We start from the raw sequence: 27,040 nt of genomic DNA, 5'->3' as shown, positions 1-27,040 counted from the left end.
CTTCCTAACAACATCCAGCCTAGACCTGCCCTGGCACAGCTTCAGCCTCTGTCCCCTTCTTCTCTTGCTGGCTGCCTGGCAGCAGAGCCCAACCCCACCTGGCTACAGCCTCCCTGCAGGCAGTTGCAGGCAGCAATGAGCTCTGCCCTGAGCCTCCTCTGCTGCAGGCTGCACCCCCCCAGCTCCCTCAGCCTCTCCTCACAGGGCTGTGCTCCAGGCCCCTCCCCAGCCTTGCTGCCCTGCTCCAAACACCTTCCAGCACCTCAGCATCTCTGCAATGGAGGAGCTCACAACTGGACACAGCACTCAAGGTGTGGCCTGACCAGTGTTGAGCACAAGGGAAGAATAACCTCCCTCATCCTGCTGGCCACTGGTTTGGGTGTTCCCTGCCCCCCCACACTTTGGCAATCACCCAGACTAGACTCAGCTGGCTCTGGAAGTTGAATGAAGCTTATATCTACAGCTTAGCAGGATATACAAGCAGATATTTACAGTATATGCAGTTACAGACAGAACTATACAAGGTAAAAGGCAATACAGAAACACAACAGCCCTCCCAGAAACCTGAGTTCCCAGGAGGGGCTCCCAACCACCCTTCCACCTTCTCCCACCTCTCTGTCTTACCCCAGACGTTGCCTTGTGCCCCAAGGAAGAATGGATGGTAGGCCAGGGGGGTTAGGAATGAAGTGGATTAATCAGAGAAGCAGAGAGAGACTGAAGTGCCTCAAGTTTCCCAGGAGAAGGCATTGAAGTGCCTCACAGTGTGACAAGAAGTGCCATGGACATTGTGCTCTCTGCACAGCTGCAAGAGATGCTGCCTGCACCTCTGCAAACCTCTGTGCCAAGAGGAACCAGGACTAGGTCAGAGATCCTCTGCCTCTTCCCAGTACCCTGGGGAGATCTGGAAGCCTCTCAAGAGCTGAGCAGCTCCAACACTGCCACAGAGGAGCCAGGGACTAGCTTGAAAATCCTATTCCACCTTAGTGAGCAGCACAGACTTCCCCTAGGGCTCCAGGCTGCCTATTTGTGACTGAGGCAAAGCCATTTTGTGCCCAAAACTTTCCCCATTCACCTAAGTGAATGAATTGCCCAAAAGCATCCTTGTGAAGACTTCCCCAACTGAATTAGACCCCAGAAGTTAACTAATTAGTATAGAGTTGATGAGTAGGGCTTGCCAGAAACCAAATTACCTCTTTTATAATTGCTGCCTTGTTAATTGCCTCAACTAACTGAGAAACCTCACAGCAAAAGTGACAGAGCTTGCCCAGCCAGCCTTCCTCTCTTCATTCCTACAGCCAGGTTGTGGTGGAAAAGGACAGACCAGAGGCAAGAAACTGTATTAAGAGACAAGCACGACTGAGAGTGAGAGTGCTGCAAACAGGGTACTGCTGGGTAGGTAGCAGAGCATCACTTTCAGAGCATAATTGATGCATCCAGGGCAAAGCTAAGTTTTAGAAGGCTCCCAGCCTGAGAGCAGGATGTAAAACAGTGATTTCCACAAGCTGGAGCCCAGCTGACAAACAGAAGGAAGCATTTGCCTTTGGCACATGTCAGAAGAGCAACTAGGAAGCTTCACATGAAGCATGGGGAGTAATTCATTAGCCCACTGCTTTCCATGCTTGCATGGAATGGCTTGGAGAGCAGCACCTGAACAGGGGATGGTGACAATCCTGTCACCTCTAGGCTTTGAGGGAACATGGCCCAGCCTTGTTAAACCATAGAATCAACCAGGTTGGAAGAGACTTCCAAGAGCATGCAGTCCAACCTATCACCTATCCTCCTCCTCAGCTGCAATGCAGCAGCTCACCCTCCTGCTTGATGATTCATCTGTCAGGCTGATGGCTGACATGTGGGAGAAGAGGCAAAATGGGCCTCAGGTAGGCTTAGGATCAAAGATGCTCATTAATAAATAACATCAGTCTTAAATTAATAGGATTTAAAGTGTATTCAAGGCAACCTAAAAGCTGTGAGTCTGTCCTAGTTTCAGCTGGGATGAGGTTCATTTTCATCCCAGCAGCTGGTACAGTGAGGTGGTTTGGATTTAGGATGAGAGGAGTGTTGCTAACACATGGATGCTTTAGCTCTTGCTGAGCAGTGCTTACACTAAGCCAAGCACTTTGCAGCTCCTCATGCTGCCCTGTTACTGAGAGGAGGATGAGGGTGCACAAGAAGCTGACTCAAACTGTGTGAATCATAGAATCAAGCAGGTTGGAAGAGAGCTCCAAGCTCAGCCAGCCCAACCTAGCACCCAGCCCTGCCCAACCAACCAGTCCATGGCACTAAGTGCCCCAGCCAGGCTTGGCTTCAACACCTCCAGCCACACAGACTCCACCACCTCCCTGGGCAGCCCATTCCAGTGCCAATCACTCTCTCTGACAACAACTTCCTCCTAACATCCAGCTTAGACCTGCCCTGGCACAGCTTGAGCCTCTGTCCCCTTCTTCTGGTGCTGGCTGCCTGGCAGCAGAGCCCAACCCCACCTGGCTACAGCCTCCCTGCAGGCAGCTGCAGACAGCAATGAGGTGACAAGAGATGAAGGGACAGCACACAGCATATGATGCCAGGCTGCATCACGCTGGGGGAGCTGGCTGGGGGTGGCAGACTGCTCTCAGGGACTGCTCAGTAATTGCACAGTGCATCACATTTTGGGTGCATTCTCTTACCCTTACTGTTTTAATTCAAGAGAGCTGTTGAGGTGCTGGAAGGTGTTTGGAGAAGGGCAGCAAGGCTGGGGAGGGGCCTGGAGCACAGCCCTGTGAGGAGAGGCTGAGGGAGCTGGGGGGGTGCAGCCTGCAGCAGAGGAGGCTCAGGGCAGAGCTCATTGCTGTCTACAATGTGACAGGGAGTGGCAGGAGTGGGGGGAGTGGAGCGAAGATGGAGGTGGGGAGAGTGAGGCTGGAGGTGAGGAGGAAGTTGTTGAGCAGGAGAGTGGTGAGAGGCTGGCAGGGGTTGCCCAGGGAGGTGGTTGAGGCCCCATGGCTGGAGGTGTTTGAGGCCAGGCTGGCTGAGGCTGTGTGCAGCCTGCTCTAGGGTAGGGTGTCCCTGGGCATGGCAGGGGAGTTGGCACTGGCTGCTCCTTGTGCTCCCTTCCAGCCCTGACTGATTCTATAAACCTATGAGCCACATAAACTCCTCATGGGTTTTTTTTTGGTTGAGAAAACACTGAGACATAAAAATCCACCCCCAAACAACTATTAAAATGTTCAAATTGCTCTGCAGATTATTCAGTCCTGCAGGATCTGGCAACAACAACAACAACAAAAGAAAGGCAGAGGGAGGCTCTCTTCTTCTCAAAAAGCATTTAGCTCATCACTCCATCCCAGGTGAATGTGTAGCACCATGAAACAGGGGAGAACTTGGCTGGCTGGGCTGCAAATTACCCAAAGAGAGGAAGTGAATTTCAAGAGGGAAAAAGAATTGACAAGGGGCTGTGAGAGAGATCAGCAGCAGATCCTCAGCCTCTCAGTATCACATTAAGGATGGCACCAGCAGTAAGTTTCTGCTCTCTGCTCCTGCTAATAAATTCTGGCTAACAATAAGCAAAGAACAACACCATCAGCAACAGCAGAAATGTGAAATATTGATGTGGTGCAGCACTGGTAAATAACAACACATGCCAAAGGCAGCAAAGAGATCACTCTCCCATGGAAAACTCTTGCAGAACGACTGGGAGAGTACTTCTGGGCCTGAAAAACACAATTGCTAGAGCAAATTCCAAGCAAAGTGCAGCTCCAGGAAAGAAGAGAAGTTGAATTGCCTCAAAATTATGCTCAGCTCACAGCAAAGCATCTCTTAGGTACACCTATCTCTATACCTCTCTATCTATATACCTCTCTCTTTCTGCAGAAGAGGAGGCTCAGGACAGAGCTCATTGCTGCCTGCAGCTGCCTGCAGGAAGGCTGTAGCCAGGTGGGGTTGGGCTCTGCTGCCAGGCAGCCAGCAGCAGAAGAAGGGGACACAGCCTGAAGCTGTGCCAGGGCAGGTCTAGGCTGGATGTTGTTAGGAAGTTGTTGGCAGAGAAAGTGATTGGCACTGGAATGGGCTGCCCAGGGAGGTGGTGGAGTTGCCATCTCTAGAGGACTGGAGGAGGCACTGAGTGCCATGGTCTAGTTGATTGGACAGGGCTGAGGTATAGGTTGGACTGGGTGATCTTGGAGCTCTCTTCCAACCTGCTGGATTCTATGATTCTATGATTCTCTATCATTATCTTTCACTGTCTCTCTCTCTCTATCACTACCTCTCTCTATCTCTCTATATCTCCCTATCTCTATCTTTCTAAGTGTCCTTACCCCCATCCCTATCTGTCTGTCTCTCTATCTCTGTTTCCCTGTATCTCCCTATCACTCTCTCTCTCTGTGTCTCTAGCTCTCTCTCTCCATCCCTCTTTATAGAATCATTGAATCAGTCAGGTTGGAAGAGAGCTCCAAGCTCAGCCAGCCCAACCTAGCACCCAGCCCTGCCCAACCAACCAGACCATGGCACTAAGTGCCCCAGCCAGGCTTGGCTGCAACACCTCCAGGCACAGCAACTCCACCACCTCCCTGGGCAGCCCATTCCAGTGCCAATCACTCTCTCTGACAACAACTTCCTAACAACATCCAGCCTAGACCTGCCCTGCCACAGCTTGAGCCTCTGTCCCCTTCTTCTGCTGCTGGCTGCCTGGCAGCAGAGCCCAACCCCACCTGGCTACAGCCTCCCTGCAGGCAGCTGCAGGCAGCAAAGAGCTCTGCCCTGTGCCTCCTCTGCTGCAGGCTGCACCCCCCCAGCTCCCTCAGCCTCTAGCCAACCCCCCCTGCAGTCAGCAGAGACATCCTCCACTAGATCAGCTTGCTCAGAGCCTTGTCCAGCCTCACCTTGAAGATCTCCAGGGATGAGGCCTCAACTACCTCCCTGGGCAACCTGCTGCAGTGCTCCACCAGCCTCCTGCTAAAGAACTTGTTCCTAGCATCCAATCTAAATCTGCTCTAACTTCAAATCCTTTCCCTTCACCCTATCACTGCAGTCCTTTGTAAGCAGTCCCTCTGCAGCCTTCTTTTAGCCTCCTTTCAGGCATTAAAGGCTGTTATTTAGTTTCTTTTTCACCAAGGAGATCACTTACATTAAATTCAAATGGAAATTTGGCCTGATCTGTTATAAATTGCTTCCCACAATCAGCTGCAGGAAAATAACACCAAGTTGAACCAAGTAATGTCTTAATGCAGCTACATAAACCATGAACATATAAATAAAAGCAAGAGAATGCTGAATATAAGAAGCAACAAAACAAAATCAAAGCCCCTTTCAGTACACTCCAGGCACTCAACTGCCTGCAAAGGCAGGGAGTAGTCACCCACAAGTCTACAGCTGTGGGCAGAGTTTCTTTCTCCTTTCAAATATTGACCCTTAGATATCTCCAAACAGGGATTTTTATGCTGCATCTACAGAGCCTGATAGATAAAATTAACCTGCACTGCTAAGCAAAAGCATCACAGCATCACAGAATGTCCAGGGTTGGAAGGGAGCTCCAAAGCTCAGCCAGTCCAAGCAGCAGCAGCATCTAGAGCAGCTCACACAGGAATGCATCCAGGCAGCTCTTGAGTATCTCCAGAGAGGGAGACCCTCCACAGCCCCCCTGGGCAGCCTGTGCTAGGGCTCTGGCATCCTCACAGGGAAAAAAAATCCTCCTCCTGTTTCCATGGAACTTCCTATGCCTGATGGAGCAGGTCCAGAGGAGGGCCACGAAAATGATTGAGGAGTTGGAGCAGCTCTGCTGTGAGGACAGGCTGAGGGAGCTGGGGGGGCTCAGCCTGCAGAGGAGAAGGCTCCAGGGACACCTCAGAGCAGCCTTGCAGTACCTGAAGTGGGCTACAAGAAGGCTGCAGAGGGACTGCTTACAGAGGCCTGCAGGGACAGACAAGGGGGTAGTAGTTACAAACTGGAGCAAAGCAGATTTAGATTGGATGTCAGGAACAAGTTCTGCACCATGAGGGTGCACTGCAACAGGTTGCCCAGGGAGGTGATTTGGGCTCCATCCCTGGAGGCTTGACATGACTCTGGGCAACCTGACCTAGTGGAGGATGTCCCTGCTGACTGCAGAGGGGGCAGAACTGGATGACCTTTAGAGGTCACTTCCAACCCAGCCCATTCTATGAGTCTATGACTCTTACACAGCTGATAAAACAATGTGACTGTGTTAGGAGGCCACAGCACAGCTTTTAAAGGGTTGGGAGATTCAGTAGAACTAAATCAACCCAAGAGCCACATAGGCAAAAGCCTCACTTGTTAGAGGTGACAGATTGTTAAGGCTGTGGAGAGCAGAGAGGAGCCAGAAATGAAATGCAAACTGTGTTCCCTGCACACTGTATACACTGAAAACACACTAAGAAGATAAGATAATGCTACAAAAGAGCATTAAATGTCAAGGGCAGCAGATAGAGAAAGAGAAAGGCAATGAAAGCACTTCAGAAGCCAACAAGGAAATGTAAGTAATGAAGAAAGATTCATACAAATATGCTACTAGGGAAACAAAAGGAGATGCTTTTAGTCAGAGGCTCCTGCAGCCATACTTTATGGGAAGGAAACAGCCAAGCAGGCACCAAGAATCTCAGTGTGACCATCATGAAACAAGAAAAACAGGAAGGGGAAAAAACACTGAAGGCCATCCAGAGGGACCTGCACAGGCTGCACAGGTGGGCACAAGCCAAGCTCAGGAGGTTCAACAAGAGCAAGGGCAAGGTCCTGCAGCTGGGTGGAGGCAATGCCAAGCACAAATGCAGGCTGGGCAGGGAGTGGCTGGAGAGCAGCCCTGAGGAGAGGGACTTGGGGGTGCTGCTGGAGGAGAAGCTGAGCAGGAGCCAGCAGTGTGCACTGCAGCCCAGAAAGCCAAGCAGAGCCTGGGCTGCAGCAGCAGCAGTGTGGCCAGCAGGGCCAGGGAGGGGATTCTCCCCCTCTGCTGTGCTCTGCTGGGACCCCACCTGGAGTCCTGCATCCAGCTCTGGAGCCCCTGGGACAAGAGGGCTGTGGAGATGCTGGAGAGTGTCCAGAGCAGGGCCAGGAGGATGCTGAGAGGCTGCAGCAGCTCTGCTGTGAGCACAGCCTGAAAGAGTTGGGGCTGTGCAGGCTGGAGCAGAGGAGGCTCCCAGGGGACCTTCTTGTGGCCTTCCAGCATCTGAAGGGGGCTCCAAAAAAGCTGGGGAGGGACTTTTGAGGCTGTGAGGGAGTGTCAGGATTGGGGGGAATGGAGCAAAGCTGGAGGTGGGGAGAGTGAGGCTGGAGGTGAGGAGGAAGTTGTTGAGCAGGAGAGTGGTGAGAGCCTGGCAGGGGTTGCCCAGGGAGGTGGTTGAGGCCCCATGGCTGGAGGTGTTTGAGGCCAGGCTGGCTGAGGCTGTGTGCAGCCTGCTCTAGGGTAGGGTGTCCCTGGGCATGGCAGGGGGGTTGGCACTGGCTGCTCCTTGTGCTCCCTTCCAGCTCTGACTGATTCTATGAAGGCATTTCATACCTTGCAGTCAGGTTTTGACTCAGAAATCAGTTTAGAGCACTACAAGTCTGCAGAGCCCTTGCTTATGCTCAATTTTCTATCAACCAGCAAACACAGGGTGTTTTCCAGGAGGAAAGGTTTTGACAGAGAAGGTAATGTAAGCACTGTGAGACAGAATTGTGTTCTGCTGTGTTGTTGCTAAGCTAAGCAGGTTTTAATTGCCTTTGGTTCTCTTCAATTTGCAGTGTATTTAGAGCATTGATTGCCTCTTTCTGTAGGTGTGTGGATATTGTTGTATCCATCCAGTGGAAGTGTAGGTGCTAAAGAAGCTAAAATCAACCTGTGAATTCATGGAAGGTTAATAGAGTTACAGCTGAATTCAGTTCAAATGCACTCAGAGTCCCTTGTGCTTTCATCCCTGCTGGCATCATCCCTGTCTAATAGCAGGGCAGTTGACTGAGCTATTGGCAAATGATGGGCACAGTGGGACATCTGAGGAGTTGTGTATGTAAAGAATCCTTGCTCTGGTTGCTGGCTCAGTTCTTGACAGGGTTGTTGCACATCTCAGAAGCTGAGCACAATTCTGAACCAGTGGAGGCCTGTTAATGCTTGAGCTTCAGAACAGAGTTGAGGAAACGCAGCTGCTAGAGCAGAAATCAAGAGCATAAGGTACCAAAATGCTCTCTGGCACATCTTGTAGAGGGAACTCAGAGAGGGATACTGAGAGAAAGGGGACATGTCCGTGTAGTGAAGAGGGAGACACATCCTTGTAATCATAGGATCAGTCAGGGTTGGAAGGGAGCACAAGGAGCAGGCAGTGCCACCCCCCTGCCATGCCCAGGGGCACCCTACCCTAGAGCAGGCTGCACACAGCCTCAGCCAGCCTGGCCTTAAACACCTCCAGCCATGGGGCCTCAACCACCTCCCTGGGCAACCCCTGCCAGGCTCTCACCACTCTCCTGCTCAACAACTTCCTCCTCACCTCCAGCCTCACTCTCCCCACCTCCAGCTTTGCTCCATTCCCCCCACTCCTGCCACTCCCTCGCAGCCTCAAAAGTCCCTCCCCAGCTTTTTTGTAGCCCCCTTCAGATGCTGGAAGGCCACAAGAAGGTCCCCTGGGAGCCTCCTCTGCTCCAGCCTGCACAGCCCCAACTCTTTCAGGCTGTGCTCACAGCAGAGCTGCTGCAGCCTCTCAGCATCCTCCTGGCTCTGCTCTGTCTCAGAGCAGGGGCTTTTAGCTCCCCTTCTTCTTCTGCTCCTCCAGGGTAACTGGCAGCAGCACCACAGAGCTCCTTTACCTCCTGTCACCCCACAGCAATGATCAGCAGGAGCTAAAAAAAGGCATGGAGGGAGGCTAGCACTGGAGAAGAGCTGCAAGGCTGCTGCTGGTCTATGGTCTGTGGAGATGACTCATTCCCCAGCACCACCTAATTCCACAACAATTACAGCCAGATCCAAATCCTCGCAGGGAGGAGAAACGAAGCGCAAAGCCTGGACCTCTGCTGAGCTCATGCCCCTCTCAAGCTGACTCTGCTGCAGAGATCACCCTGCCACTTAGCCATGAAGCACAACTGCCCATTTGCCTTCCAAATCTTTCAGGGCAAACACTGAGCAGGGCAGGCAGATTTGCTACAGCCGTTTAGCTCCAAAGGAGAATTAGTGCTGCGATTGCAAAGGAATTACCTGGCTGACCAAACCCAACAGATTATCATATCAATTGGTTACTCTTTCTGTTCATTCTACAGCAAGAGAAAGCAAAACAGGTTCTATAATGTGTTCATTACTCAGACAGTTATCCAACAAACAATTACACAACCCAATTATCTGGGAGAGAGATTATCTCCAGATGCATCCTCTGCTGTTCTAGGAAGTGCTCCATATTTATGGCTCCAGTTGTATTGGCCAGCTCTGATTGATCCAATGAGTCAGAGATTGGTCTGTCAATTCCCCACTGGAAATTGCTTCTAGAGCAGAGAGAAGTTGATTCTAATCTCAGGTGGGGTAAATAGCACACGTGGGAGCTCACCAAACCAACCAAAACCCTAACCCAGCTAAAATGCCACCTGACTCTGCATGGCACTGCCTGCACTTTCTCTTGAAGCAGCATTTGCTAACAGTAAAAAGCAAACAAGGCCAGCTCCTGGGAAACAGTCAGATGAATAGTCACTGATTGCTCCTCTTGGTCTGAAACCAGTCACTGATTGCTCCTCTTGGTCTGAAACCAGTCACTGATTGCTTCTCTTGGTCTGAAACCAGTCACTGATTGCTTCTCTGGGTCTGAAACCAGTCACTGATTGCTCCTCTTGGTCTGAAACCAGTCACTGATTGCTCCTCTTGGTCTGAAACCAGTCACTGATTCTGTCTCTTGGTCTCAAACCAGTCACTGATTGCTCCTCTTGGTCTGAAACCAGTCACTGATTGCTCCTCTTGGTCTCAAACCAGTCACTGATTGCTCCTCTTGGTCTCAAACCAGTCACTGATTGCTCCTCTTGGTCTGAAACCAGTCACTGATTGCTTCTCTGGGTCTGAAACCAGTCACTGATTGCTCCTCTTGGTCTGAAAACAGTCACTGATTGCTCCTCTTGGTCTCAAACCAGTCACTGATTGCTTCCCTTGGTCTGAAACCAGTCACTGATTGCTCCTCTTGGTCTCAAACCAGTCACTGATTCTGTCTCTTGGTCTCAAACCAGTCACTGATTCTGTCTCTTGGTCTCAAACCAGTCACTGATTGCTTCTCTTGGTCTGAAACCAGTCACTGATTCTGTCTCTTGGTCTCAAACCAGTCACTGATTGCTCCTCTTGGTCTGAAACCAGTCACTGATTGCTCCTCTTGGTCTCAAACCAGTCACTGATTGCTCCTCTTGGTCTCAAACCAGTCACTGATTGCTTCTCTTGGTCTCAAACCAGTCACTGATTCTGTCTCTTGGTCTCAAACCAGTCACTGATTGCTCCTCTTGGTCTCAAACCAGTCACTGATTCTGTCTCTTGGTCTGAAACCAGTCAGGGATGGCTCCTCTTGGTCTGAAACCAGTCAGTGATTAGGTAGCAGAGCTATTTAGAAGCTGAGGTGTTTGCAGTGAGCCAAGTTCCCTGTCAGAGCAGCAAATGAAGTGGTAAGTAGCCCAACCTGCAAACTGCCAATCCTGCTAAAAGCTTTTACTTTACATCTGACTTGAAGTGCTTCTTATCTTAAGCTTCAATTAGATCTTCAGCTTCTCCTGAGGTTTCAGAATGAGCCCAAGAATTCAAAGTGAAATCTAAGTCAAAGCAGGCAAATTTTACCTGTGCTTGTGGGCAAAAGGAAGGGAAAGGATAAACCAAGCCACAGCACCTATTAAGTCTGAGGAGGAGAAGCAACAGATGAGCTGTGCTGAGTCCATACAGCTTCCAAGGTCATGGTTTATAACTGGAGTTTCAGGAGATGCTACAAGAGCCCTGAATAACCAAACTCTCAAGCAAGTTCATCAGCAGCTCATTAGTATTTCTGTGCCACTGCATTTCTAACTGGTTTGGGAAGTGCCAAGGGTTCATTAAGACAAAGCTCACTGAGCTCCAGTAAGTTCTCTGGAGCACCTGAAGCAGCAAGGTTTAAGGAGCCCACGAAGTACATCTCATTTCATTGAGGTTCCAGTTTGATCAGCACAAACCACTGCCATGGCTTACCCCAACAGCTCTAAATATTTTTGGGCCTCATTCTCAGATCATTTTCTCTTAGCTGCATAGATCTGACAGTGCAAGTAGGCAACTAAGCCCTAGGGCAAGGCATGACTTTGACTCCTTAATAGCACTGGATCTGAAAAGAACAGCACACGAGAAGTGAAGGTGCTCTGTGCTCTGCAGCTTCTGTTGACTCAAAGCCACAAACCTGTATTTCCTCCTCTGCTTTCAGTGAATAATTTAATTGGTGTCAAAGTGAAAGGCCCCAGCATGACCTGTCTCTGCTGTAAGCCACTCCAGCTGTGCCTGTGAGCACGTTTGTACATTCAGACACTGCTGCAAGAGAGACTCTCCTAATAAGCTGAGGTTTTGCACTGATGGAGGAAAAAGGATGTGCTTGGTTGGAAGCAGGGAGAGATGAGACTTACCCTTGCCCCATACCCTTGGAGTCAAGCAAAGCTTTAAAGGTTCCAGTAAGGACTAAATTAAATCAGAACAAGGACTCCCCCAGAGAAGCTTTAGTACAGGTATAGGAGCTAAACACCTGTGTAGGACAGGTGGTAGCCAGGTGGGGTTGGGCTCTGCTGCCAGGCAAGCAGCAACAGAACAAGGGGACACAGCCTCAAGTTGTGCCAGGGCAGGTCTAGGCTGGATGTGAGGAGGAAGTTGTTGTCAGAGAGAGTGATTGGCATTGGAATGGGCTGCCCAGGGAGGTGGTGGAGTGGCTGTGGCTGGAGGTGTTGCAGCCAAGCCTGGCTGGGGCACTTAGTGCCATGGTCTGGTTGGTTGGGCAGGGCTGGGTGCTAGGTTGGGCTGGGTGAGCTTGGAGCTCTTTTCCAACCTGCCTGATTCGATAATTCTAACCTAGAGTGTAGTAACCTGTATGGAATTGTAGTTCCTCATATGTCTTTTTACCACCTCCCTGACCAGAATGGCACAGGGGCACAGCTGCTTTGCAGTCAGTGGGATTTTGTCTGTCTCATGTTGCTACTTGGAACAAAAAGCAATTCACACAGATTCAGCATGAGAAGTTTGCAACCCAGCACTGCCAGTGAGCAGGCTCTATGGAGAGTGGTGGTGCTGGATAGCCAGTCCTGGTGTTCAGACACTGCCCTCTTCTCACAGAATGGTCTGGGTTGGAAAAGACCTTCAAGCCCATCCAGTCCAAGCTATCTGCTGGATAGCTTTAAAGGATTAAATGTTGTACAGTCAAGAGACTGGACATTAGGAAGAAATTCTTCACAAAAAGAGTGATTGGCATTGGAATGGGCTGCCCAGGGAGGTGGTGGAGTCACTGCCCCTGGAGGTGTTCAAGAAACACCTGGATGAGACACTTAGCACTATGGTCTGGTTGATTGGATAGGGGATAGGGCTGGGCAACAGGTTGGGCTGGATGAGCTTGGAGGTCTCCTCCAACCTGGTTGATTCTATGTTTCTATGATTAAACAGCTGAATTTAAGCCAAGCAACCAGACCATGGCACTAAGTGCCCCAGCCAGGCTTGGCTGCAACACCTCCAGCCACAGCCACTCTTGGCTGCAACACCTCCAGCCCATTCAGTCTCTCTGGCAAGAACTTCCTAACAACATCCAGCCTAGACCTGCCCTGGCACAGCTTGAGCCTCTGTCCCCTTCTTCTGCTGCTGGCTGCCTGGCTGCAGAGCCCAACCCCACCTGGCTACAGCCTCCCTGCAGGCAGCTGCAGGCAGCAATGAGCTCTGCCCTGAGCCTCCTCTGCTGCAGGCTGCACCCCCCCAGCTCCCTCAGCCTCTCCCCACAGAGCTGTGCACCAGGCCCCTCACAAGCTTCATTGCCTTTCTCTGGACACCTTGCAGCACCTCAACATCTCTCTGCAATGGAGGAGCCCAGAACTGGACACAGCACTCAAGGTGTGGTCTGACCAGTGTTGAGCACAAGGGAAGAATAACCTCCCTTGAGAGGCAATGGCTTTAAACTAGAGCAGACCAGATCTAGATTGGATGTTAGGAACAAGTTCTGCACCATGAGAGTAATGGAATGCTGCAACAGGTTACCCAGAGAGCAATGAGCTCTGCCCTGAGCCTCCTCTGCTGCAGGCTGCACTCCCCCAGCTCCCTCAGCCTCTCCTCACAGGGCTGTGCTCCAGGCCCCTCTCCAGCCTTGCTGCTCTTCTCCAAACACCTTCCAGCATGGGAAAAAAATAGTCAGAAATTAGAAAGTTTAAACAAGAGATTCTAAGATGAGTCTTTTCCTCCTGCAGGATTTGTGAAGAGAGAAAGAGTTGTGCAGATCAAAGTAGGTCAGGCTGGGTTTTCATGTTGGTGAGTCTAAAACGTTTTGCAGAGGAGCAGTCATTTCAATGACATTTTTAAAGAGGGGTCCATGGCAATTTCAGCAGGAAAACAAGGAAGGGGAAAAGGAATCAAAGCACTTTCAATTTGAAAACTGACATTTTGATTCCAGCATGCAGACGTTAACAGAATTAGAAGGTTGTGACTTTGTCCCAGCATGGAACAAAAATAGATGCAGAGCCTCCAAGAAATCATCATAAACATCAATCTTCTTTTGCCTTTGACCACAGAATCATGGAATCATAGAATCAGCCAGGTTGGAAGACAGCTCCAAGCTCAGCCAGCCCAACCTAGCACCCAGCCCTGCCCAACCAACCAGACCATGGCACTAAGTGCCCCAGCCAGGTTTGGCTGCAACACCTCCAGGGACAGCCACTCCACCACCTCCCTGGGCAGCCCATTCCAGTGCCAATCACTCTCTCTGACAACAACTTCCTAACAACATCCAGCCTAAACCTCCCCTGGCACAGCTTGAGGCTGTGTCCCCTTGTTCTGCTGCTGGCTGCCTGGCAGCAGAGCCCAACCCCACCTGGCTACAGCCTCCCTGCAGGCAGCTGCAGGCAGCAATGAGCTCTGCCCTGAGCCTCCTCTGCTGTAGGCTGCACACCCCCAGCTCCCTCAGCCTCTCCTCACAGGGCTGTGCTCCAGGCCCCTCCCCAGCCTTGCTGCCCTGCTCCAAACACCTTCCAGCACCTCAGCAGCTCTCTGCAATGGAGGAGCCCAGAGCTGGACACAGCACTCCAGGGGTGGCCTGAGCAGTGCTGAGCACAGGGGTGGGCACAAGAACCTCCCTTGTCCTGCTGCCCACACTGCTCCTGAGCCAGCCCAGGATGCCATTGGCTCTGCTGCCCACCTGGGCACACTGCTGCCTCCTCTGCAGCTCCTCTCTCCCACCACCCCCAGCTCCCTCTCTGCCTGCCTGCTCTCAGCCACTCTGGCCCCAGCCTGCAGTGCTGCTGGGGGTTGTTGTGGCCAAAGTGTAGAACCCTGCACTTGGCCTTGTTCAATCTCATCCCATTGGCCTCTGCCCACCCATGCAGCCTGGCCAGGTCCCTCTGCAGGGCTCTCCTACCCTCCAACAGCTCCACACCTGCTCCTAGCTTGGTGTCATCTGCAAACTGACTGATGCTGGACTCAATGCCCTGCTCCAGATCGTCAATAAAGACATTGAACAGGACTTTGTGACTTTGTCCCAGAACAGAACAAAAATAGATGCAAGAAATCATCATAAAAATCAATCTTGTTTTCCCTTTGACCAGTTCCCTGTCTGAAATGGTATCACAGAAGTGCCAAGAGGCAGCCACAATTCAAAGGCATGAAAGTGAGTGGGGGTTGGGGGAAAAAAAAGGTGGTTTTTATTTCCATGTAACCTGATTTGGATGATGACCACTTTGCACTGCCATTTTCCTCCAGCTCCCTACAAGCTGTTTGTGAATTGCCAGAGATGTCAGATCCAATCTCCTCCCTTTTAATCAGCAAACAGAAAAGAAGAGCTGTGATTTGCTACACCATCAAACCCTGCTATTTTCATTAACTATTAGTTTGAGGGGAAATTGAATCTCTCTGCCCTTCTGATGGGGACATCAGAACTGGATGCAGCATTCTAGGTGGGGTTTCACAAGAGCAAAGGAGAAGAATTCTCTCTCTTGGTGCAGCCTTTTGAGTCCAGTTCTGGAGCCCCTGTTAGAAGAGGGCTGTGGATGTGCTGGAGAGTGTCCAGAGCAGGGCCAGGAGGTTGCTCAGAGGCTGCAGCAGCTCTGCTGTGAGCACAGACTGAAAGAGTTGGGGCTGTGCAGGCTGGAGCAGAGGAGGCTCCCAGGGGACCTTCTTGTGGCCTTGCAGCATCTGAAGGGAGCTACAAAAAAGCTGGGGAGGGACTTTTTAGGCTCTCAGGAAGTGACAGGACTGTGGGGAAAGGAGCAAAGGTAGAAATGGGTAGACTCAGACTGGATGTTAGAAAGAAGTTCTTCAGTGTGAGGGTGGTGAGACCCTGGAACAAGTTGCTCAGGGAGGTGGTGGAAGCCTCATCCCTGCAGGTGTTTAAGGCCAGGTTGGATGAGGCTGTGTGCAGCCTGATGTAGTAGGTGTCTCTGCCCATGGCAGGGGAGTTGGAACTGGCTGATCCTTGTGGTCCCTTCCAACCCTGACTGATTCTATGATTCTGTGACCTCACCTCAAATACTGTGTTCAGTTGTGCTGTCCCCAGCATAAGAAGTGCACAGAGATGTCAGAGTGAGTCAGAGAATCACAGAATCAGCCAGGTTGGAAGAGAGCTCCAAGCTCAGCCAGTCCAACCTAGCACCCAGCCCTGGCCAGACAACCAGACCATGGCACTAAGTGCCTCAGCAGGCTTGGCTGCAACACCTCCAGGGACAGTGAGTCCAGAGGAGGCCACAAAGATGATCCAAGGGCTGGAGCAGCTCTGCTGTGAGGACAGGCTGAGGAAGCTGGGGGTGTTCAGCCTGGAGAAGACCCCAGGGGGAGCTTAGAGATGCCTTCCAACAGCTGAAGGGATCCTACAGGAAGGTTGCAGAGGGACTTTTCCTAAAGGTGTCCAGGGACAGGACAAAGGGAAATGGTTTGAAGCTGAGGGAGAGTAGGTTAATTTGGATCTTAGGAAGAAGTTCTTCAGTAGGAATAGGCTGCCCAAGGAGTCTGTGGATGCCTCCTCCCTGGGGATGTTCCAGGCCAGGCTGGATGAAGCCTTGAGCAAGTGAAGTTTTGCTGAGAGGTGTCCCTGCCCGTGGTGGGGAGGTTGAAGTAGCTGATCTCTAAGGTCCCTGCCAACCTGAGCCATCCTGTGATTCATGTAAGCAATCAAGAAGACAGAGCTGTGCCTGCTGCTGGACAGGCTGTAACCAGAAGCTGAGTTTTGCTTTCAGAAAGAGGTTATTGTGGTGGGATGAGCACAGAGGAGACAAATCCCTTTCTGCCTCACAGGCTGAATTTCTGATGGTGGCAGACAGAACATGAAATTCATGATGGAAGTTTGTCATGGAGAGAGTGGTCAGGCACTGGAATGAGCTGCCCAGGTGGTGGAGTCACCCACCCTGGATGTGTTTCAGGGTGGTTGGGATGTGGTGCTTAGGGCTATGGTTGAAGGTGGATCTTGCAGAGTAGGGTTCTAGGTTGGACTTGGTGATCCTGAGGGGCTTTGCATGGTTCTGTGGTTCTGTGAACTGAGGTTTCTCGAGTGGTCCTACCTCAGCTTTGTCCTCCTGGAGCCACATCTCTACTCAGCCAGGCTGTGCTGCCCTCGCCTGGAGGTCCCACAGGCCACTGGAGGTCAGGTTTGGCACAGCTTTGCCAGGGGTGGTGAGAAGCCACCTCAAGAGGCAGCCTGTCACTAGAGGGCAATGTGACACTGCAGCAGTCCCAGGCCTGCCACCCCCTTCCTCCTGCAGCTTCTGTGTCCCACACCTCCAGCAGCATCACGCTCCCGGCTGTCTGGTGTGGCACCAGCCACCAACGCTAACCTCTGGACAAGGTGCCTGTGGCTTTGTGCCTTCTGCACAGGTCCTGCCTGGCAGTGTGAATGTGACCAACCTCAGCCTAGGGTCAGACACTGCTCACGAAGAATCCCTTTGCCTAAAGAGGAGGCAGCACTGGACTAAGTGTCTGATGTTTGCTCTGGAACTGGAGCTGCCCAGGGGACACCTGTGCATAGCTGCACCTCCTGCTAAGGTGATACCACAGAATGGGTTGGGTTAAAAGGGATCTCCAAAGGTCATCCAGTCCAACCTCCCCCCCAGCAGTCAGCAGGAGCATCCTCCACTAGATCAGGTTGCCCAGAGCCCTGCCAAGCCTCACCTTAAAGATCTTCAGGGATGTGGCCACAACTACCTCCTTGGGCAATCTTGTTCCTAACACCCAATCTAAATTTAATCTTCTCCAGTTTCAAACCATTTCCCCTCAGCCTATCACTGCAGGCCTTGGCAAGCAGTTCCTCTGCTGTGTTCTTGTAGCCACCTTCCAGGTACCAGAAGATTGCTCTTAGGTCTCCCTGGAGTCTTCTCTTCTCCAGGCTGAACGACCCCAGCTCCCTCAGCCTATCCTCCTAGCAGAGGTGCTCCAGCCCCCTGATCATTTTGGTGGCCCTTCTCTGGACCTACTCCATCAGCTCCAACCTAGAGCTGAGTGGATGATCTTGGAGCTCTCTTCCAACCTGGCTGATTCTATGATTCTACTTTCTCCATGTCCCTCCTGCCTTAAGAGGCAATAATAGAAGAGAAGCAAGAGCCTGAGACAGAATTGTGTCTTCCTGTGGCTGCCACATCCAGCTGGCAGCTGGCACCAGTGGTGCTCCACAAGGATCAGTGCTGGGCACAGTCCTGTTCAACATCCTTACTGATGATCTGGAGCAGGGGATTGAGTCCAGCAGCAGGAAGGTTGCAGACGACACCAAGCTAGGAGCAGCTGTGGAGCTGTTGGAGGGTACCAGAGCCCTGAAGAGGGACCTGGCCAGGCTGCATGGGTGGGCAGAGGCCATGGGATGAGACTGAACAAGGCCAAGGGCAGGGTTCTGCACTTTGGCCACAACAACCCTAAGAAGTGCTACAGGCTGGGGACAGAGTGGCTGAGAGCAGCCAGGAGGAAAGGGACCTGGGGGTACTGGTAGATAGTAGGCTGAAGATGAGGCAGCAGTGTGCCCAGGTGGGCAGCAGAGCCAATGGCATCCTGGGCTGGCTCAGGAGCAGTGTGGGCAGCAGGACAAGGGAGGTTCTTGTGCCCACCCCTGTGCTCAGCACTGCTCAGGCCACCCCTGGAATGCTGTGTCCAGTTCTGGGCCCCTCAATTCAAGAGAGATGCTGAGGTGCTGGAAGGTGTCCAGAGAAGGGCAACAAAGCTGGGGAGGGCCCTGGAGCACAGCCCTGTGAGGAGAGGCTGAGGGAGCTGGGGGGGGTGCAGCCTGCAGAAGAGGAGGCTCAGGGCAGAGCTCATTGCTGCCTGCAGCTGCCTGCAGGGAGGCTGTAGCCAGGTGGGGTTGGGCTCTGCTGCCAGGCAGCCAGCAACAGAACAAGGGGACACAGCCTCAAGCTGTGCCAGGGGAGGTCTAGGCTGGATGTTGTTAGGAAGTTGTTGTCAGAGAGAGTGATTGGCACTGGAATGGGCTGCCCAGGGAGGTGGTGGAGTGGCTGTGCCTGGAGGTGTTGCAGCCAAGCCTGGCTGGGGCACTTAGTGCCATGGTCTGGTTGGTTGGGCAGGGCTGGGTGCTAGGTTGGGCTGGATGAGCTTGGAGCTCTCTTCCAACCTGGCTGATTCTATGATTCATAAAAGCAAGCAAGAATCCCATTTAAGACCAAAAACCATAGTGGTTGTTAGACCTTTGGAGCCAGAGATATTCCCAGTGAGCTCTGTTCACAGAGAGCACCCAACCAAGCTGTGCATGGGCAGAGTTTAGAGGACATGTCCAATCTTCAACTCAGCATCGAGGTAGAACAGGTTTGGTGCTGCTGCTTCACATCACAAGGGTTTGCTCTAAGAACCCCAGTGGAGAGAGAAAACCTTCTCCTCACAGAAATAGAAGTCACCAAAAATCTCTTTTAAAGGAGATTAAGATTCTCTACTGAGTTATAAATCAAAAATTAACAACTCTATCTAGGTCAGGGCATTGCAGATACATTAAAGTTTCATCCTCATTCACTATGTTCTAATTTTAATGTGGCATGTGTGACAAGTCTGCTGGGACTACTCAGAATCCACTGACATGCTTCTGCCACTGCTATCAGAGCCTCAGCTTTGAGCCTCTTGTTTCCAGCTCATGGATTATTTTGTCCCTGCAATGATTTCACAACAGATGTCTGTCTGGGCATTCACATGCATGATCCCTGTTTGTCAGCTAAACTTCTCCCACCACAGAAATCATCACCTGTAGCTAGAGAAACACAGCCTTCTGCATAATCACTTCAAGGGGAAGCAGCAGAATCATAGCCTCAAACAGACTGGATTGGATAGGTTAGAACAGAACTGGATAGGATAGGATAGGATAGGATAGGATAGGATAGAATAGAATACGACAGAACAGAACAGGATAGGATAGGATGGGATAGGATAGGATAGAACAGAACAGGATAGGATAGGATAAGATAGGATAGGATAGAATAGAATAGGATAGAATAGAATAGAATAGGACAGAACAGAACAAGATAGGATAGGATAGAACAGAACAAAACAGGATAGGATAGGATAGGATAGGATAGGATAGGATAGGATAGGATAGGATAGGACAGGATAGGATAGGATAGGATAGGATAGGATAGGATAGGATAGGATAGGATAGAACAGAACAAAACAGAACAGGATAGGATAGAATAGAACAGAACAGGATAGGATAGGATAGGATAGGATAGGATAGGATAGGATAGGATAGGATAGGATAGGATAGGATAGGATAGGACAGGATAGGAGAGAACAGAACATGATAGAATAGGATAGGATAGAAGAGAACAGAACAGGATAGAATAGGATAAGATAGAATGGGATAAGAGAGAATGGGATAGGGTAGATGAGAACAGAACAGGATAGGATAGAACAGAATAGGACAGACTAGGATAGAATAAAATAGGATAGGATAGGGTAGGAGAGAATAGAATAGGATAGAATCAACCAGGTTGGAAGAGACCTCCAAAGCTCATCCAGTCCACCCTAGCACCCAGCCCCAGCCAAGCAACCAGACCATGGCACTAAGTGCCTCATCCAGGTTTTTCTTAGAACCATAGAATCAAGCAGATTGGAAGAGAGCTCCAAGATCATCCAGCACAACCTAGCACCCAGCCCTGCCCAAACAACCAGACCATGGCACTAAGTGCCCCAGCCAGGCTTGGCTTCAACACCTCCAGCCACAGCCACTCCACCACCTCCCTGGGCAGCCCATTCCAGTGCCAATCACTCTCTCTGACAACAACTTCCTCCTAACATCCAGCCTAGACCTGCCCTGGCACAGCTTGAGCCTATGTCCCCTTGTTCTGTTCTGTAATTCAGGTTGTTACCCCTTCCCTTCCAGCATTTTTAAAGCTCCTGGAACTGCTTGCCTGTAAATTAAAACTCCCAAACAAGTCCATGCTTTCATTTGAAAGTAGTTATTTTATTCCAGGGATGGGCTATGAGAAGCTAAAAATACTCTTCATATCCCTGCTGTCACTTTTTAATGACTATTTATCACACAAGGTCAGGGGCTAGAAGGGACCTCCAAAGATCATCTGGTCCAACCCCCCATGCCACAGCAGGACCCATCACAATCCCTGGAGGTGTGCAAAAAAAAACCTAGATGAGGCACTTAGTGCCATGGTCTGGTTGACTGGACAGGGTTGGGTGCTAGGTTGGACTGGCTGAGCTTGGAGCTCTCTTCCAGCCTGCCTGATTCTATGGTTCTATGACCCCCCTGCCAGACTGGCAGAAATGTTGATGTCCTAATTGATAAAACTTAAAGAAGCACAGAATGGCTCAGGTTGGAAAAGACCTTAGAGATCAGCTATTCCAAACACCCTGCCATGGGCAGGGATACCTCTCAGCTAGACTCAGCTGCTCAAGGCTTCATCCAACCTGACCATGAGCATCCCCAGGAAGGAGGCATCCACAGGTCTCTTCCCACCTGGTTGATTCTATTCTATGATCACTCTCAGCCTTTTTTCCCATTTTAGAGAGGCCCTGAATACTATATAGCTGGCCTGAAAAAAAAAGCAACCTCCCCAAACTCCTCCACCTTCACATGGAGATGGATTTTTGCAATGAATGAATAACCTCTTTCACTTTTCATTTAGGTCCATCCATCAACGTGGCTGTTATTATTCACAGTAGCAAAGCCTTAGCCACACTGCATCTCCAGGTTCTTGTCTTCCCCAGGACTCCACAATGTTACTGAAAGGAGTCTGATGTGGCACAGGTAGAGCAGGCAGGGCTGCTGCTTTTAATGAAGGGCTATTTTTATCTCTTTCCCAGCTTTCTAGAACGTGACTGGAATATGCTTGTGGAAGAAAGGATCATTAAGACCACTCCAACTTTTATGCAACAACTCCTGACAGCCTTGGACATCCTTAATATTCATGTTGACATCTACATTCCAGCAAGAAGCAAAATGCCTTTTACTAAACAGCACAGCTCAGACACTCTTGCTGATGTTTGCCATTGGAATGGGCTGCCCAGTGAGGTGGTGGAGTGGCTGTGCCTGGAGGTGTTGCAGCCAAGCCTGGCTGGGGCACTTAGTGCCATGGTCTGGTTGGTTGGGCAGGGCTGGGTGCTAGGTTGGGCTGGGGGAGCTTGGAGCTCTCTTCCAATCTGGTTGATTCTAGAACTAAATTCTATGTTTCCAGAAGACAAGGCAGTCTTTACCTGACAGAAAAGCAAAGCAAACCAGGAAATAGATCTATTGCCAGGTGAGCCATGAACTGTGCAAGAGTCACCTGCACCTAGCACAGTGGGAGCCCTACTGCCTGGCTCTGATCCTGCTGCCACACAGCCAATGCTGACTGCAGATCTACCGTGGGGTTTCCTCCCTCCTGCATGGCAGGGAAGTAGATTATAGGATAGAGCAAAGCTTTTTGCCATCTAATTCCATAGCTCAGTCTTCAGTGAGACACTCAGACTCTGTGCTGTCACAGTGGCAGTTGAGTGTTCATGTCGTCAATCACAGAATCGTCAGGACCACAAAGACCATCTAGTCCCAACCCCCCTGCCATGGGCTGGGACACCTTCCACTAGATCAGGTTGTCCAGAGCCATATCCAGCCTGACTTTAAAAACCTCCAGGGATGAGGCTTCCACCATCAACCTGGGCAACCTGTGCCAGTGTCTCACCACCCTTATGGTGAAGAACTTCTTCCTAACATCTAACCTAAATCTGCCCTTCTCTAGCTAGGATCCATTCCCCCCAGTCCTACCACTAGCCAACACCCCAGGAAGTCCCTCCCTCACATCTAGACACCTATGTCATATCAAACTGGAAATCTCATGCACTGAAGCACAAGAAAACCTTTTTTTCCAGGCCCCTGAACACCACCTGTGTACTCCTTCCTCACTTTCCACAGGGATACTTTTACTCAGAAGCCAAAGGAGGACCACTGCAAAACTCCCTGAAACAAAGCTGGCTGTGTGCTTCCCAGGCTGCTTTTCAAACACCACAGCTCAGTCTTTCAAAAGGACCCCAGTGGGATGCTCAGACCCTGTGCTGTCACAGTGACAGCTGGGGGTTCACATCCTCAAGGTCTACTTGTGCATTCCTTCCTTAATTTCCACAGGGATACTTCTACTTACAGTCTAGAGGAGGATCTCTGCAAAACTCCCTGAAACAAAGCTGGCTGTGTGCTTCCCAGGCTACTCCCAAACACCACAGCTCAGTCTTTCAAAGGGACCCCAGTGGGATGCTCAGACCCTGTGCTGTCACTGTGCCAGTTGGGAGTTCACGTCTTTGAGGTCCACCTGTGTACTCCTTCCTCACTTGCCACAGGGATACTTTTACTCAGAAGCCAAAGGAGGACCACTACAAAACTCCCTGAAACAAAGCTGGCTGTGTGCTTCCCAGGCTACTTTCAAACACCACAGCTCAGTCTTTCAAAGGGACCCCAGTGGGACGCTCAGACCCTGTGCTGTCACAGTGCAGTTGGGGGTTCACATCCTCGAGGTCCACCTGTGTACTCCTTCCTCACTTTCCACAGGGATACTTCTACTTACAGTCTAGAGGAGGATCTCTACAAAACTCCCTGAAACAAAGCTGGCTGTGTGCTTCCCAGGCTACTTTCAAACACCACAGCTCAGTCTTTCAAAGGGACCCCAGTGGGACACTCAGACCCTGTGCTGTCACAGTGGTAGATGGAGGTTCACATCCTCGAGGTCCATCTGTGTACTCCTTCCTCACTTTCCAGAGGGATACTTTTATTTACACTTTAGAGGAGCATCTCTGCAAAACTCCCTGAAACAAAGCTGGCTGTGTGCTTCTTCCCAGGCTACTTTTCAAACACCATCTAGATGGAAACAAATGCAAATATTTGCAGTCTTATTATCCACACCCACACACAAAACAGTGGAGGCAAGTTCATGACAAGTGATGCAAGGAGCTGGGTTACTAAACTGTCCTTAAAATTATCAGCACTGTTGTGGGCAGCCTATATTTAGATCCCTTGAGTTGAACTTGCAGCACATTCAGTATTTCTACCAAGCAAATTATTTGGCAAGCACCAATGATGCAATTGTTAACGTGGAGCCTACCTTTGCAGACAGCTGCCAGGCAAGCTCCAAGGAAGATGTAGGTAGAGTCATCTTGTTTACATTCCAACCTGCTGAAAAGCAAACAAGAAATTAAGGGATGGGCTGAGAAAGGCTCTTCAGGTGAAGGATCTCTGTGTAACCATCTGGGGAACACCTGCCTTCCTGGTTTCAGACATGTTGTTGGCTTTTCTTCCCCCTAGATCTGTGGGATTCATGCTCAAGTCACTGTTTACAGCATCCAGAGGTAAGTCAGCACTAAAACAGAGAGGAAGGAGGGAAATGTTACATAACTCAAGGAAAGAAAATCTACAGCAGGGCTCTTTGCAGAGTGGTGGTGAATGGTGCCACATGCAGCTGGCAGCTGGCACCAGTGGTGTGCCCCAGGGGTCAGTGCTGGGCACAGTCCTGTTCAATATCCTTATTGATGATCTGGATGAGGGCATTGAGTCCAGCATCATTAAGTTTGCAGATGACACCAAGCTAGGAGCAGGTGTGGAGCTGCTGGAGGGTAGGAGAGCCCTGCAGAGGGACCTGGCCAGGCTGCATGGGTGGGCAGAGGCCAATGGGATGAGACTGAACAAGGCCAAGTGCAGGGTTCTGCACTTTGGCCACAACAACCCCAAGCAGTGCTACAGGCTGGGGCCAGAGTGGCTGAGAGTAGGCAGGCAGAGAGGGAGCTGGGGGTGCTGGGAGAGAGGAGCTGCAGAGGAGGCAGCAGTGTGCCCAGGTGGGCAGCAGAGCCAATGGCATCCTGGGCTGGCTGAGGAGCAGTGTGGGCAGCAGGACAAGGGAGGTTCTTCTGCCCCTGTGCTCAGCACTGTTCAAGCCACACCTTGAGTGCTGTGTCCAGTTCTGGGCTTCTCCATTGCAGAGAGATGCTGAGGTGCTGGAAGGTGTTTGGAGAAGGGCAGCAAGGCTGGGGAGGGGCCTGGAGCACAGCCCTGTGAGGAGAGGCTGAGGGAGCTGGGGGGGTGCAGCCTGCAGCAGAGGAGGCTCAGGGCAGAGCTCATTGCTGTCTGCAGCTGCCTGCAGGGAGGCTGTAGCCAGGTGGGGTTGGGCTCTGCTGCCAGGCAGGCAGCAACAGAAGAAGGGGACACAGCCTCAAGCTGTGCCAGGGGAAGTCTAGGCTGGATGTTGTTAGGAAGCTGTTGTCAGAGAGAGTGATTGGCACTGGAATGGGCTGCCCAGGGAGGTGGTGGAGTCACCATGCGTGGAGGTGTTGAAGCCAAGCCTGGCTGGAGCACTCAGTGCCATGGTCTGGTTGACTGGCTAGGGCTGGGTGCTAGGTTGGCCTGGATGAGCTTGGAGCTCTCTTCCAACCTGGTTGATTCTATGACTCCCTTCAAGTACTGGAAGGCTGCTCTAAGTAGATCTCCCTGGAACCTTCTCTTCTCCAGGCTGAGCAGCCCCAGCTCCCTCAGCCTGTCCCTACAGAGGAGCTCTCTGATGAAAGCAGGCAGCAGAGAGATTTCACCAAGGCAAGAGCTGTGAAAGGTTATGTTGCTAACAAAAATAGGTGGATGCCATGAATGAAATCCAATGATTTTAATACCTGATATTCATCAGATGAGACAAAGAAATTGCAGATGTAGCTTTCCAGCTGCTCACTCAGGCTCTAACGACAGGTAGCTGCTCAAGGCTGATGCGTGAGAGACTTAACACAGCTAATAACAAATGATAATGAAGCCTTAACAAGGAGAGGTGTAAAATCACTGTGTCCACACAACAGTTCTTACTGCAAGAGGAAAGGCCTGAGGCAGCAGGAGGCTAGGAAGCTACAGTAATAAAATGAAAATCAGCTTTTCAGCTTGAGGGTTGTGAATGAAGCAAGCTTCTGACTGCCAGTGAAAGGCAAGAGGCACCTGTACAAAGTCAGACAGTAAGAGAGACTCAAGCTCTCCTCCAGCACCATGCCTGGACTGCAATGATGTGCAGAGGACATACTTATTCTGGCTCTGGGCAGCATTCTCTCCAGGGCTTCAAGCCTCTACTGCAAAGAAGGATAGTTACCTTTCCTACTTAAAATGGCAGGGTAGGACTGGCAGCTGAGGCTGAAGAGACTTTGTTTAATGAAACTTCACTGAGCCTCCCCCTTCAGTGGTGTTAAGACCTAAAAGCTTTGAAACCAAAGCACTTGGGCTCTACTTGGAGGATTAAAAGAACAGATCTCCATCTCCTGTTCCAGCACAAGCAGATGAGGACAGGCTGAGGGATCTGGGTTTGTTCAGCCTGGAGAAGAGAAGGTTTCAGGGAGACCTAAGAGCAGCCTGCCAGTGCTTGAAGGGAGCTACAAGAAAGCTGGGGAGGGAATTCCTCCAAGGGCTTGTAGTGATAGGATGAGAGGCTGCAGAGAGGTTGTTCCCAAAGGCCTGCAGTGACAGGATGAGAGGAGATGGTCTGAAATAAGAGAAGGTTCAGATTGGATGCTAGGAACAACTTCTGCACCATGGGGGTGGTGGAGCACTGCCACAGGTTGCCCAGGGAGGTGGTGGAGGCCCCCATCCCTGGAGATCTTCAAGGTCAGGCTTGCCAAGGCTCTGAGCAAGTTGAGCTAGTGGAGGATGTCCCTGCTGACTGCAGGGGGTTGGACTGGATGACCTTTGGAGGTCCCTTGCAACCTGGGTGAGTCTAAACGAATGGTGCAACAGTCTATCACTGCTTAGAAATGCCCTTTTTGGGGTGCCTGAACACAGCCCTTAAGGGTGATTAACTCTGACAGTTTGGGTCACTCTTATGAAATCAGCCAGAGTAGACTCAGCCAAGATGGAAGTTAGGGAAGGAAGCTCTGTAGTTATAGCTGAGCACAACAGCCAAGCAGGTATTTACAATCTAGACAGCTAGGGACAGAAATGGACAAGTTAAAAAGGGCTACAGAAACACAGCACCTCTCCCAGAAACCTGAGTCCTCAAGAGGGGCTCCCAACCACTCTTCCACCCTCTTCCCACCCCTCTACCTTATCCCAGACTTTGCCTTGTGTGCAAGGTGAGTTTGGAGGATTAGCCAGGGGGGTTAGCTACACAGAAAGCAGGCCAGTGAGAAGAGTGCAGGCACCCAGAGACACACACCAACTGTGTTATCTATGTTGAAGTCCTTGTTTTGACACATCTCAGCAAGCCTATGAGTGAAGCAGACAACACCATTCCCTCCTTTTCACAGCCCAGAATCTAGTTCTTCTCACCAACGTGTTCTAGCTAGTCTCAAACTAGCACATTAATTCTCTTTTACCTCAGCACACAACCACAGAATCATAGACACACAGAAACACAGAATCACAGACACAGAATCATGGAAACACAGAATCATAGAATCATAGACACACAGAATCATAGACACACAGAATCACAGAATCATGGAAACACAGAATCATGGAAACACAGAATCATAGAATCATAGACACAC

The 27,040-nt window shown here is 50.9% G+C and overlaps 1 long non-coding RNA gene across 2 annotated transcripts in view; it reads right to left on the bottom strand.

The window, feature by feature from the left end:
• LOC135179907 (uncharacterized) overlaps nucleotides 1–27,040 on the bottom strand; it is a 238,444-nt gene that overhangs the window by 177,642 nt on the left and 33,762 nt on the right. For both annotated transcript variants that reach the window (XR_010304180.1, XR_010304181.1), the window contains exon 2: nucleotides 23,641–23,711. This is a non-coding gene — a long non-coding RNA (uncharacterized LOC135179907). The remainder of the gene's footprint in view (nucleotides 1–23,640; nucleotides 23,712–27,040) is intronic.

This window comes from Pogoniulus pusillus, chromosome 12 (assembly GCF_015220805.1).
Source record: "Pogoniulus pusillus isolate bPogPus1 chromosome 12, bPogPus1.pri, whole genome shotgun sequence".
Taxonomy (NCBI): domain Eukaryota; kingdom Metazoa; phylum Chordata; class Aves; order Piciformes; family Lybiidae; genus Pogoniulus; species Pogoniulus pusillus.
Note: the sequence above shows the minus strand (reverse complement) of the source record. Positions and strands in the feature narration are given on the sequence as shown.